This window comes from Pan paniscus, chromosome 1 (assembly GCF_029289425.2).
Source record: "Pan paniscus chromosome 1, NHGRI_mPanPan1-v2.0_pri, whole genome shotgun sequence".
NCBI lineage: Eukaryota > Metazoa > Chordata > Mammalia > Primates > Hominidae > Pan > Pan paniscus.
In genome coordinates, this window is record NC_073249.2 from 125,074,169 (window position 1) to 125,088,366 (window position 14,198).

Here is a 14,198-nt window from a genome sequence, read left to right on the forward strand (position 1 = left end):
TTCTTAAATTTCAAGGAAGAAAAAGAAAGCACATGTAACTTAGCAGTTATTTAATTCCTGTGCAATAACCAATCATGCACATTATTATTGCAGTCACATTTGGCTATGAAATTAGCAACATTTAGATTTTTAGGTGATGTTTTAACTGAACATTGTGTTGGGTGTTTTATTTTTAATCTGAATTCCTCTGGGTGATTTACTGTGAAGGTGAAATTGTTTTTCATTTGTATTCAGAGTATGCTATGTAGCTTTCATACTGTCCCTTTGGTGTTTCTTGGTCTACTTGCCTTTTGATCTTCATTGTCTCTGACACTCTGATGGAGTACATTACATGGACATTCAGCCTAAGTGTTCTTCAAACATCTTTCATTTTTTAGCAATCAAAACACCAAGAAAAAGGTTTTGCTCACTATGGGTTGAGTGGAAACTCAGAGATAATCCACAGGTCTGGCACAATAGCTATAAAATTACCTTGTTCCTTTCAAGCAACAGTTCTGGAAGCAGCCTTTGAATGTACACCTACATAGTTTATATTTTTGGGAGTACATGGATTCCCTATTGGAAAACACACACCACAATAACAAGCCTCACAAAACACCACCTGAGCATTTCATTTTGGATGTAATCAACTTGCCTAAAACTGCAGAATATTTGCAAAGACATAGTACAGGCATGAAAGGACATAACTAAGTCTAGAAGCTTGTCAACCTAATTTTGTTATCATAAGAAAATTGGTTGAATTACAAAATGTAAGATTATCAGAAAGAGAGAAATTGATGAGTAGTGTTCTCAAAAATTCTTCCCAGAAATTAGAGCTGTAGGAAAAGCATCACTTACCTGACTATATTCCTCTCACAAAGGATCATTTGCTAGTCTCCAGTATGCTATGAAGTTTAATGCCTCAGAATTAACTCATTCTTTTCAATTATGAATGACAGTGCTCAATATTCTTACAAAACCCAGCTAAACTTTCATATATCCTGTTACATTTTCTCATCTTTATACTCCAGACTCACTCACTCAACAGAATTATTTGCTTCCTTCTATATGGCTTCATAGCATTTGGTTTATACCTCTAGTATGGTACTTAGGGTATGGCTAGAAAATACTTGTGGCTTTTACATATGTATGCCTATCTCTCTGAATAGGTAATAAGCTCTTAGGATAGGATTGTTTTAGCTGTCTTTGTACAACTCGACACTGATAAAGTCTCATAAAATACCAATGTCAACCTCTTATCAATAAATTTTTTCAAATGTCAAAATTCTCTTTTTAATTAGTTAATAAGGTAATTAATGACTTATATTTACTGATATTACTGTGAGCTCTAAGCCAACATTACAACAGCTACTTGACATCTTGTAGATGTCTCAGAAGTACCTCATATTTAATATGTCCAAAAGTTAATTCATGGACTTCCAGTCCTTAGTGTTAACATATATTTGGTCTAATTATTTCTGCTTTAGTGAATTTTACCACCTATCCATTTATGCAAATCAGAAATTTTGAAGTCACTTTTGACACTTTCTCCTTTACCTTCTCCCTTTCCATTTCTCTTGATTTTGCCTTCCAAATATCTTGTCTTTCCAGTTTTTTCCCATTTTTGCCATCCCATCCTAATCCAAAACACCAGCAGCACAAGTTGGTTTAGGGATAGTGAGCTAAAGGTGGATAATTAAAAAGTAAGTAAAATATAAATTGACTTGTAGAGTTTTTTGCTAATGAAAGAAGGGGAAGAAAAGGACAAAATGTCAAACAATCACAAAATCCCCACACATTGGGATTAAGCCATATAGATATGAGACTGACTCCAAAAGTTAAAAAGTGTATCTCTCATCATAGCCCTTCCCAAATGATGTCTTTAAAACCATAGCTATGTAATTGGTTTCATTTGGCCTCTCAATGAACATTGAATACCACGAGAGGTCTTGTGGAACTAAAAGAAAGATTGAGACTTCAGCATTCCTGAGTTTTTCTCTGATGATTCTCCTTTGATATTATCAAGTTATCTTATCCAAAGTTTGATCTACAGCCACTTTTTTTTATTGTTTCTGCTATTAGAGATCCTAGGATGGACATTCTCTATCTTGGAGGAGTTCGTGATCTGATTAGGAAGACAGAGGAGTAATAAAGCATTAGTTATTATATCATGTCATAATATATGGACACAGAGTTAAGACAGTCAAAAACCAAATAGATGCAAAAGATACCATCTCTCTTTCTTTCATTCCCTATAGATTATGTTTGGGGAAATCTGTCCAGTTGTAGTTACATGTTTTTATTTTTTACTAAATGTTCAAAACAGACATTTGAAGAACTACTAAGTGCTATTCAAAATATCAAGCTTTCCATTGACATTATAGTAAGTCTAGATAAAATGAATAAGCTTATAATAAGCTTATACTTACAGACTCAAAATTTTTAAAGCCAAATTTATATTTAATGTTGAAGGTATTCACTAGCCCAATGAAGGTAGAACTCTGGCAAAGTGTCAAAGAACAAAAAGGATATTTGAATATTGGAAGAGAAATAGATATTTCCTAAGAAGAGAAGGTGAGGGTAGATGGAGTATTACCAGCAAGAAAACAGAATTGAAAAAGGTATGGATTTTTTAAAATAATAGCTGATGTTTGTGGGTCCAGTGGAAAGTATGGTATACCTGGAATCAAAGACAAATGATGACGGGTGGGAATGAATAATAAGAGATGAGACTGGACTAACTCAGTAGATCAGGACATATTATAAAGGCCTTTATGTGGCACATTAGGGGCTCTTTATTTTATTTTATAATCAAATATCTAGAAGAGGATTTTCAGCAGATTATGTTTTTAGTAAGATTGCTATGGTAGCACTGTAAAGTTTAGACTGGCATAGAAAAATGTTGGTAACAGAGAAGGGAGAAAATTCCAAGAAAATTCTGTAAAGGTTTTTTTTTTTTTAAAATCAACCTGTTATTGTGTTGAATTGAGATATGACAGATGCAAGAAAAAATCATAAAGTAAAATTGACAGAATTTGGTGACCAGTAATGTATAAACTGAGAAATAGAATAAAGTAATAACTCTGTGACTTGTAGCTTGATGGTGGATGGTGATGCCATTAACTGAGATAAAGAATACAAGAATAGGAGTAGACTTTGGAGGTGGTGGTAAAGGGAAAGCATGAAAGTACTCCTTGGTACCCATAGTATTTGAGGAACCTGTGGTATGTGCAATAAGCAATTAGATGTAACTATGTATAGCACTCAAGACTGAAGATGTTGATCTGAGAGATATCAACACATTTCAGATAGTTGAAACCATTGGGTAAATGAGATTATTCCAAAATATATATAGTTAGAAGTGAAAATAAGGAACCAAAACGTGTTGAACTTCAACAAGTTAGAAGACTTCAGCAAGGGGAACTGAACACTAATGCCAGAGAGATGAGAAAAAATAGACAGAAGTGAGAATTGTCTTAGAAATCATAGGGCGAAGAAAACTTTAAGAAGTAGAAGATGGATGGGCATTAGCAGTGTAAATTTCACATAGAAGTCAAGTAGTGCTGAAAATAGGTTATCGAATATGGTGTTTATGAGGGTGTTTAAAACGCTAAAGTTTTGTCCACAAAAAAGCAAGAAAGGTTAAAGATGTCAAGTAGGTGTGACAATTCATTAAATTCTTACTTTTACAAAGAATTAGATATATCATAATTTGAGTAAGAATAGCCCAGAGTGATAGTGCCTTGGATAAGAATGATTATTTTGTTAAAATGTGATTAAAGTCTGTCTCCCAATTCCAGCTGGCATCATGATAATGTTCAGCAAACCTAGGGGGTACCTAAATCCTTCCTTAAATCCAATTACTTCTTTTTCCTCTTTGGATCTCCAATGACGATATAGGTACCATAGTAGAAAAACAATTTAACATTTTATCTTACAAACTTTCAATGTAGAATTCTAGCATGCCAAAATGAACCATATGGAGAATTTACTTTACATAATACTTCATCTACTGAAATAGCCTCATAATGAACCAGGTGGTGTGATTGGCTCAGCCCTTCCCTCCCCAGCAGTAAAACTGTTGAAACTGAGTTTGGTGTGCAGAAAGGTTACACATATCCATACACTTAAAATTCTGTGTATTTTGACCCAAAGCATGATTGGGAGGAAGACAATTCTCATAGGAACGACATTGAAAATAGTCATACTTAGCTATCTAACATCACTTGAAAATGTCACTTATTAGCACAGTAGCCAATAAAATGTTTTAAATTTTGACTAACCCCAATCACCACTCCTCCTCCTTTAGGATAGAGTAAAAGAGGATGGACTTCATTCTTGAGGAAAGGAATTTATTGATAAAACATTAGAAACACCGTTATTTGCCTTTTAATTTACTTTATCTTCAGGTTTAGGTGACACATCTAGTTTGAAATGTTGAAAGTAGAGTTATTACTTTTAGCCAAAAGTTATTATTGACACTCAAGGTGAGTACACGTCTTAGAAGAGCTATGAAATTATCAAAAGCTAAAATTAAAGCTAAATTAAAACATTTTAGGGTACATGTTCATTACAAGCAAGAAACAGTGTGTCATGTTTCTAGAAATAGAATGAAATCCACTTTGATTTCACAATAGTCATATATATCCATCTGTTCTAGCCAACTTTGCACATTTACTCATGTTATTTCTGAAATAAAACTTATAGGTAGAAGAAATTATACATTCCTACATGTAAATTTGAAGTAAATCCTTTTACAATGAAAGTTAACAAGTTAATTTATTTCATTCTGTGACATAAGATAGAAAAGCAATTTGCTTTTGGGTTATAATTCTGTTCAAATGGTTGGGCAATTTGGTCAGTTCTTAATTATAAAAGAAATGGTAGTATCATTAAAATAATTTTAAATGGATAATACAAAGGTCATTTTAAATTTATGTTAGAATACATATTTCAATACTGATACTCAGATATGAATCTATACTACAAGTAAACTCCATTTAAAATAAAGTATTAGCACTGTGATTCATAAAGATCAAGAAAATAAATCAGAAAGGTGAATAATTTTCCTTACTTTCTTAGCTGTCAACCAATGCTTCCTTTCGCCTCAAAGCTTTCCATTAAAGACTCTCCCTCATAACCCAGAATCTGAGCTAGTTGTCTCTTGTTAATATGAATCCATATTTGTCACTCTCTTATCTTTTTTACCCAGGGACTAATACAGCCCGTGCTAAATATGTTGGACACATGGGTCACAGTACCTGCTGGGCCCAGCATCCTGTTCTACCTGCTCACAGAAGTATGTGAAGGGTAAAAATATTAGGTTTATTTTTTGCCCAAAGCTAGTCACTTACTGGACTGAACTAAACATTTGATCTATAGGTTGGATAATACAGCCTGGTCAAAAATACTCTGAACAAACAGGATTAATGGTAATTGGAAAAATCAAAAAGTCTGTTTTCTTCTAGAACATGGTTATTACAAAGGGGCTTGCGTGATTCATAGCAAGAAGGGGCAGAAAGGCAGATAAAGAGAAGCAGAGATATCAAGAGAAAACAACATCTAGTGTAGGAGTCTTTAAAATTGTTCTGTAAAGTGCCAAATCATAAATATTTTAGACTTTGTGGACTATACAGTATCTATTGCAACTACTCAACTCTGCCAGTGTAGCACAAAAGCAGGCATGAACAGTATGTGAACAAATGAGTGGGGCTGTATTCCAATAAAATTTTATTTACAAAAACAGGTGGAGGGACGAATGCCCACAAGCCAAAGTTTGCCATCTCGGTCCTAGAGTACTGCTGTCCAGTAGAAATACAATGTGAGCCACATATGTAATTTGACATATTCCAGTAGTCACAACAAAAAGTTGAGAATCAGGTGAAATTAAGTTTATTAATAAATTTCATTTAACCCAGTATGTCCGACATGCTATCATTTCAATGTTTCATTAATAAAAAATATTGAGAAGTTTTACATTTTTAAATTAATAAGTCTTGGAAACTAGCATGCATTTTTGTACATTTACTCATGTTATTTCTGAAATAAAACTTAAAGGTAGAATAAAACTTACAGCACCCCACAATTAAGACTAGACACATTTCAAGTGCTGAATAGCCACTGAAGACTAATGGCTATCATAATGAAATATGCAGCTCCAGACCATGAATGAGATCACGAGAGTAGTCAGTCTCCTGTGATGTCCAGAGTCCTTTTGATTTTTAATTGCAGCATTTTTTTTTTTTAAAAAAGATAGCTCAGGAAGATCTTGTTACTGTTAGCTCCAAAAGCCTTTGTGTGAATAAATAAATGAATGAATGAACAATGGAATGAATGCTCATTGGTAAGTGGTTGTGTCATCTTCTGCTATATATATTTTATTTATCTTAGTAGTTTCATTATTTTTAGATAATTTTTTTAGAAAAAAGATTTTGTCTTGGATATGTTTATAACTCTATATCTCCTTTATAAACATATGCAAGACATATACACATATGCATGTCTCACATATATTTATAATACTACATCTCTTTTTCTTATTTCATCCCAGAGAGATGCAAAAAATCTATTTACTAGCATTGATTCTATTAGTCATTATATATACCATCTACTCACAAAAAATGTTTCTGTTGCTTTAAAATAGATAATTGAGCTTTAAAATAAAATTGTATTCAGTACTAGGTAACTAACAGTAAAGATTAAATAACTCTGAGCTTTAAAATATAATTGTATTCAGTACTAGGAAACTAAAACAAAAGAAGGTTAAATAACTCAAGGATTCTATAAACTAGCCAAGAAGACCTATATGTAAACAAGTCAGTCCAAAAAAGGAGAAAATAAGAAATTATACTTTATAGAGGCAGGCTTTCTTGAACTAAGTCCTGAAGGCTGGGTATGTGTTTCCAAGACAAATCAGTTGTTTATGGTGGTAAATAGCAAAGCCAGGGTACAGTTAATAAATAGTGACTTTTGATCAAAAGTACCAGTGACAAAGTTAATCAGATAGTTAGATAGGTAACTTTTAACTAGCTAAATATTTGGTAATGTTTTTTCAGATCATCTGAAAAACTTTAAATATTTACATATTTTAATTTTATTTAAAAGAAAAAATATCCCAATCAACACCTTTCCATTTACAATCCACCTTCTTTATAAAGATAGAAAAATTGAAAAAATTCAATATTTGTTTCAGCAGTGGCAATCCTTTCATTATCTGGAACAAAGAAAGTTGAGTTTGAATGGTTTTGCTGATTCAAGCTCAAAACACTCCCTTATCTTAAAGACTGGAATATCTTATAATTTACGATTCTGAATGAAACCTTTATAGATGCAAAATATTTCAAAGTCTATCAAGAATAGTGCATGTTTGCTAAAGAAATGACACCTTTGAAATCTTGAATCTGGCTGACCTTTCCTTTTTTTGGCTTATTCAAGATAAATGGCTACAGAAAATGACTAAGTATTAGGGAAAAAATAGAACCTAAGAACCTTCAGAATTCTGAGGCACTTACAGGTAGTATATCATTTCCTTTTATTACAGGAACCCCTGCCAACATCTGATCATTCTGATGATTAGTTCAAACTAATCATGAATGATTCATTAAGTCAGTCTTCAGTTTATTATGAGGGCTAAGCTACATACACCAGGAATATTGAGATAGGAATGAGACCATTGTGTTTCATTTAACATATTTTGCCAAAAATGCAGGTTAATACTTTGATTTTCCTTTGTATACCACAACATAAACAAACTTCAGTGAAAAATGTTATAAATTATCATACAGCATTCACAATTACTAATTCAAATATTGTGTATTTATCTCACTTGATCTTCCAAAATATATGTTTGTGATGGTCATTAATTTTTGTCAGGTGAAATTGACTCATAAATAAATTAGAATAGGAAAATTCAAGTGCTAAAAATCTGTGCTAATCCAAATAGTTCCTGGCTAGACTGTCAAAGCAATATAAATCATTCATTAAGATTTACTACATGCTCAGGTATCCCCATAGCATATAGTGCCATTTAACCTTAAATAGACCGTGTAAGTTAGATTTTCTTTCTTTTTTTGCTAGGCAAATAGAGAAACTGGGACATCGAGAGTTTACATTACTTGCCCATATTTGCAGTAAGTGGCAGATGTGGAATTCATTTGTTTGTTCAATCAATAAGTATTTATTGAGTTCCTTTTCCGAGCTTGGCACTTTTGTAAGGAATATAGCAATGAATAAAGTAGACAAAGCCCTTGTTCTTATAGAGGATACTAGTAGACAGAGATAGCAAATTTTTAAAAATACAGACAAGGCCGCGCGCAATGGCTCACGCCTGTAATCCCAGCACTTTGGGAGACCGAGGCGGGTGGATCACGAGGTCAGGAGATCAAGACCATCCTGGCTAACACAGTGAAACCCCGTCTCTACTAAAACTACAAAAAAAAAATTAGCCGGGAGTGGTAGCGGGCGCTTGTAGTCCCAGCTACTTGGGAGGCTGAGGCAGGAGAATCGCGTGAACCCGGGAGGCGGAGCTTGCAGTGAGCCGAGATGGCGCCACTGCACTCCAGCCTGGGCGACAGAGCGAGACTCCGTCTCAAAAAAAGAAAGAAAGAAAGAAAGAAAGCAGATAAATCTATTACTAGTAATATGGGTGTGGTAAGGTGAGAAATCCACCTACATCAAGGGATAAAGGGTAAAGGGTTCAGCTGGTCTGCGTATTTTATACTCTAAAGTCATGGTTGGCCTCTGTTAAAATGACATTTGAGCAGAAATGTGAAGAAAGCAAGAGGATGGGTGTTCCAGGATGGAGATAGTAAAAGGTTTTAGTGGTGAACCATGTTGGTGAGTTCAAGGAACACCAAAGAGGCCAACTTACTTCTAGGCGATTAGAGAGTGATCAGGGATGATATTAAGAAAGTAGCTGAGACCAGATCCCAAATGGCCTTAAATATGGTAAGTAAATTTTAGATTGAATCCTCAGTAAAAACTGCAGCCATCAGAGGCTTTTTCTTTTTTTTTTTTTTTTTTAAGACGGAGTCTCACTCTGTCGCCCAGGCTGGAGTGCAGTGGCACGATCTCGGCTCACTGCAAACTCCGCATCAGAGGCTTTTTTTTTTTTTTTTTTTTTCAGACGGAGTCTTGCTCTGTTGCCCAGGCTGGAGTGTGCAGTGGCGCAATCTCGGCTCACTGCAAGCTCCGCCTCCCGGGTTCACGCCATTCTCGTGCCTCAGCCTCCCGAGTAGCTGGGACTACAGGAGCCCACCACGACGCCCGGCTGATTTTTTGTATTTTTAGTAGAGACGGGGTTTCCCCGTGTTAGCCAGGATGGTCTCGATCTCCTGACCTCGTGATACACCCGCCTCGGCCTCCCTAAGTGCTAGGATTACAGGCGTGAGCCACCGCGCCAGGCCATATCAGAGGCTTTTTAACAGAGGAATGGCTTGATCAAATATTTTGTTATAAGAAGGTCACTCTTGCTACTCTGGAGACAATAGGAAGATAGAGATGTAGGGGTCCAAAAAATTGGAATATATACTAATGTATATTTGTACAGATGGAATAGAAGTCAAAGTGTGAGGGTGGCTCTGATTTTGAGAGTAGCACCAATATCATTTGCTGACCTACCGTGAGATAAGGTATATGAGACAATTTTGAGAAACCTCAGCATGTACGTGATATTTTAAATGATACGATTGCATGAACTCATTTAGGGAGTGAACTCAGGAAAATAAAAATACCTTTCTGTCTTTCTTGGCCTAAGAACTAAGCACTCCAGCATTCAGAGGTCAAGAAGATAAAAAGAGCCAGCAAAGAAGGTTGAAGAGGAGCTTGCAGTGAGGTAGGGAGGGAACACAAACAGTGGTGTTTTGGAAACCAAGCAAAAAAACTATTTGAGAAGAAATAAGTTCTGGATATTTATTGTAAAACTCAGATGTGATTGGAATAGTGTTATTATATATTATACAATTAAAAACAGGCAAAATATAAGATATATTTCATTCCAAATACATAGGAAGAACTTTTTTTATATGTGACATTAAAAGATATAATTAGCAATCACTTTTTTACAATCCTAACTTCCTGCATAGTTTGTGCGAAAATGGCAGGCTTGCTTTTGTTTTTTGTTGTTGTTTTTTATTTTATTATATATAAGCATAAAATATATATCTATAACAATAAAATTATATAAATATATAATATATAAAAATACATAATATTATATATAGTCACAGCATTGCTAAGAGAAAAGACTCATTTCTATTTTACTAAAGATAACTAGAGATATGAAATCAGTATTTACGCAGAGGAGAATAAAAAGAGAAAACCCTGAGTGTTTTGACATCCAGTTCTTTTAGTATCCAATTTGATGCAACAGGGAATGGAGGTATGTGTTCACAAATGTGTTTCAGTGAGACTTATTTAGACAAAAATTTAGAAAACGAAAGTGAAATGTGAACATTGAATGTTTAGAGAAATCACCAATAATGTAAGGAACCAAATAACATTTATTTAGCACTAAACTAAAAAATAATTGGCAAAAAAAATTACCTAAACAAATCTGACTCAAGTCTTAAGCGAAAACTCTCTCTCTCTCTCTCTCTCTCTCATACAAGTCTTAACACAAATCTTCAGGATAAAAAGACAGGCTCGTCTACTTCCTTAAATCTTCTCTGATAATTGATTTGGTAAGAAAAGGAATGAAGGAAGAATGGGAAGAAAACTCATTTTCTGAAAATTTGCTCATTCATTATCTCCAATTAATCAATGTAATAAATTTCATAGGTTAAAAAAAAGGCTGACAGGATTTGAACCATTTATTATCAATATCACAGACAATAAGGGACAGAACTGACATTAAAATCTAGATCAACTTAATTTCAAATACTTAGCTTTTGTTTTATCAGTAATTGTATTTTTTTTCAAGTATGAGAACCTTGTTTCAATGTTAAAAAGGCTTGCATCTCCCTATTTTAATAATTTGCTTATAATCTTTAGACCAGTTATCTTTTGGTTTTCATTTGAATTTTCAGATCTATTGTGATAATTTCCAGGCCTCTAAGATTTCCCAAACACACTGGTGGCAAAAGTTGGCTTGGTCAACCACCTTCCCTTTCACTAAATAACACTAATTGACAACATGGAGCTCTTACTTGTGCCAGGAATCATTCTAAGTAACTTAATACAGAAATTGATTTAGTCTTGTTGAAAAAGCTCATATAAGTTAGCAGCTATTATTATCTATATGCCATATAAAGAGCCGTGGAGCAGTTAAATATCTCACCGAAAATCATATGCCTATTAAGTGATGGCATTGGGACTTGAACCATTGTGGAATGTTATCTCACTTTTATCAATGACTAAAAGTTCGTAAACATTTCTATACCTGCAACACTCATATTGAAACTTAATTCTATATTACACTTTATCTTTATTTTTAGAAAAATATTTTTTAAGAAAATTACTATGTCTCAATATGTTGTCCAGGCTGGACTTGAAATCCAGCCCCAACCAATCCTCCCTCCTCAGCCTCCCAAGTAGCTGGAATTACAGGTGTGAGCCAACACACTTGGTAAACTAGAAACAATTTTATTTCTAAATGGCTATTTTTTTGGTCTTACCTCCCTAAACAAACTAGGAACTTCTACAAATTAGATGCCACACTTGAACTTTGCTTGTATATACTCTTCAACTATAATTACATGAATACTGTGTTTATAATGAAGAGTTAACACCAACTGCAAAAAGGAAATGAAATTATTTTGATATTCCAGTTGATTTTCTCCTGGTAAAATTCAAATCATAGAGTGAAACTTTAAAATTATATTTTTGCAACAAACCAAGCATTGTGTGGTATTAAAATGAATGATCTAAACATTTAAAAAAGTAATTCATAAGAATTATAATTTTCAAACTTTAAGAATATGCTTAAAACTGAAATAGAAATTCTCTTGGGAAAGTATAGCAAATAATTATCAAAGCATCTCAAGGAAAAATGAAACCATGCAATTGTCTGATTGCTGAATAGACAATCAGCCAGATTTTCTCACTTAAAATTTTCTCATTTTCTTTCACATTAACGAAAGCACTTAATTTTATCTTCCAAAAGGAATTTTGTTTTTTACTTCACTATGTGCAATAAAACAGAATAACTGCATTTTTAATTTCACTGTGTACTATGTATTTATGCTTCACTTGTTCAATCATTGTAAGTATACACTTACTTAAAATATACGATCCTACAACATGATATTGTAGATTTTATTGGCTGGTTTATCTACTAAAGTTTCCATTTTATTTACTAAAAAAAGTTTATAGAGTTCAGTAGAACCTCCTGGGCCATGGGAGCTATATCCTTAATCTTTGCATTCTTCATTATTGGCAGTGCCTGATACACTATTTAATATAAATATTCAGTATAAACAGTGTTACATTAATACCTAAATAACTGAATGACTAAGAACATAATTCATTAATTGAGTAAAAGATTGCCACTTACAGTCTTTTTGACTTTTCATTTCAAATTATAGGTACGCTAAAAATATGTGTTGAATGACTCTATCAAGCAATTCTGATAGGAAGTTTTAAATAATTTAGGTACTTACTTGCTTGCCTGTTTATTTAAAGGGTTGGAACCAGATAAAGTCTTAACATTCTGACTTGCTTAACAACTTTGAAAACCACTTCTGTTGTTCAAGTCACATATCTTTGTCTCTAGATTTTCAAAGGATTCTCGTGAGACTCAAATAAATTATGTCTAACACATAAGTGTTATTTGTGTCATTAACATATTCACATTTGCAGAGAAAATTAATTCATTATTTATCATTTGACAGATATTGAATCAAATTGGATTCTGATTACTTAGAGAAATGTCTAAGCAGTCATTTTTACACTGCTTTTCTCTTTTACCTTCTGCGGTATTTCTCAGTGATCTGCAAACTTAAGAATGCTGCTGACCAAGGCACCCAAGTGGAGGTTTGATGCTAGTGCTAGGAACACGCTAACCTCAGGCATTTTCTGAAATGATAGTCTCAGTAACAGCATTCTCACAAGACAACATTTTTGGCACATGATTCCATTTTTAAAACATTCAGACTCTTGCCATGTCCCTGCCTCAACATTATCAACAGGAAATACATTCACCTCATTATAATCATTATAATAACAATATTTCTTTATGCTCTTTTTAAAAAAATTTTAATTGTTGCTGCTATGTTTGTTGTTTCTGTTTTGTCAATTATATCCCAATAACTTTATTGGGATAACACATTTCTTTTACTATAGAAGGTGTCTCACTATGCTGCCTAGGCTGATCTCAAACTCTTGGTCTCAAGCAATCCTCCTACCTTGGCCTTTCAAAGTGCTATGATTATAGGCGTGAGCCACTGTGCCCAGCAGATTATTTTTATTTCAAAAAAAATAAAGATAAGTGTACAGTTTTATGTTTTATAAATTTCAACATATGTATTAACTCATAAAACTATCACCAATATCAAAAAAAATCTATCACCACTCCAATTTTCCCTTTGTAATCTCTTCCTCCTATTTCTTCCTAACCCTCCTCCCACAGAAACCACTGACCTGCTTCCTGCAACTATAATTATATATTCTAGAATCTTAGATAAATGGAATCATACCATATATACTCTTTATGTCTGGCTTTTTCACTCAGCATTATTTTCAGATTCACTCATATTGTTCTGTATATCAATAGTTCATTCCTTCTTATTACTGAATAGTACATCATTGTATGAACGTATCACATTCGTTTATTCATTCACCTTTTGATAGACATTTGAGTTGTTTTCATCATTGGTCATTACAAATAAAGCTGATGTAAACATTTACGTACATGTCTTTTGTACTGGACTTTCATTTCTCTTGGATAAATACCTAGAAGTGAAATGGCTATCTAATATGGTATATGTATATTTATTTATTTAAGAAACTCCCAAACTGTTTCCAAGCAGTGTATGAGAGTTCCAGTTTTTCTACATTCTTGCCAAACTGATATTGTCAGTCTTTATAATTTTATGTATTCTAAATGTGTCTAGTGGTATATCATTGTAGTTTGAATTTCTGTTTCCCAATGACAAATAATACTGAGCATCTTCTCTGGCATCTGGTAATTTCCTCACAATGGCACATGCCCAGGAACTTTTTTTTTTTTTTGAGACGGAGTCTCACTCTGTCGCCCAGGCTGGAGTGCAGTGGGGCTATCTTGG

The 14,198-nt window shown here is 33.6% G+C and overlaps 1 protein-coding gene across 2 annotated transcripts in view; it reads left to right on the forward strand.

Moving 5' to 3' along the window:
- OLFM3 (olfactomedin 3) overlaps window positions 1–14,198 on the forward strand; it is a 196,053-nt gene that overhangs the window by 39,596 nt on the left and 142,259 nt on the right. The window lies entirely within an intron of this gene.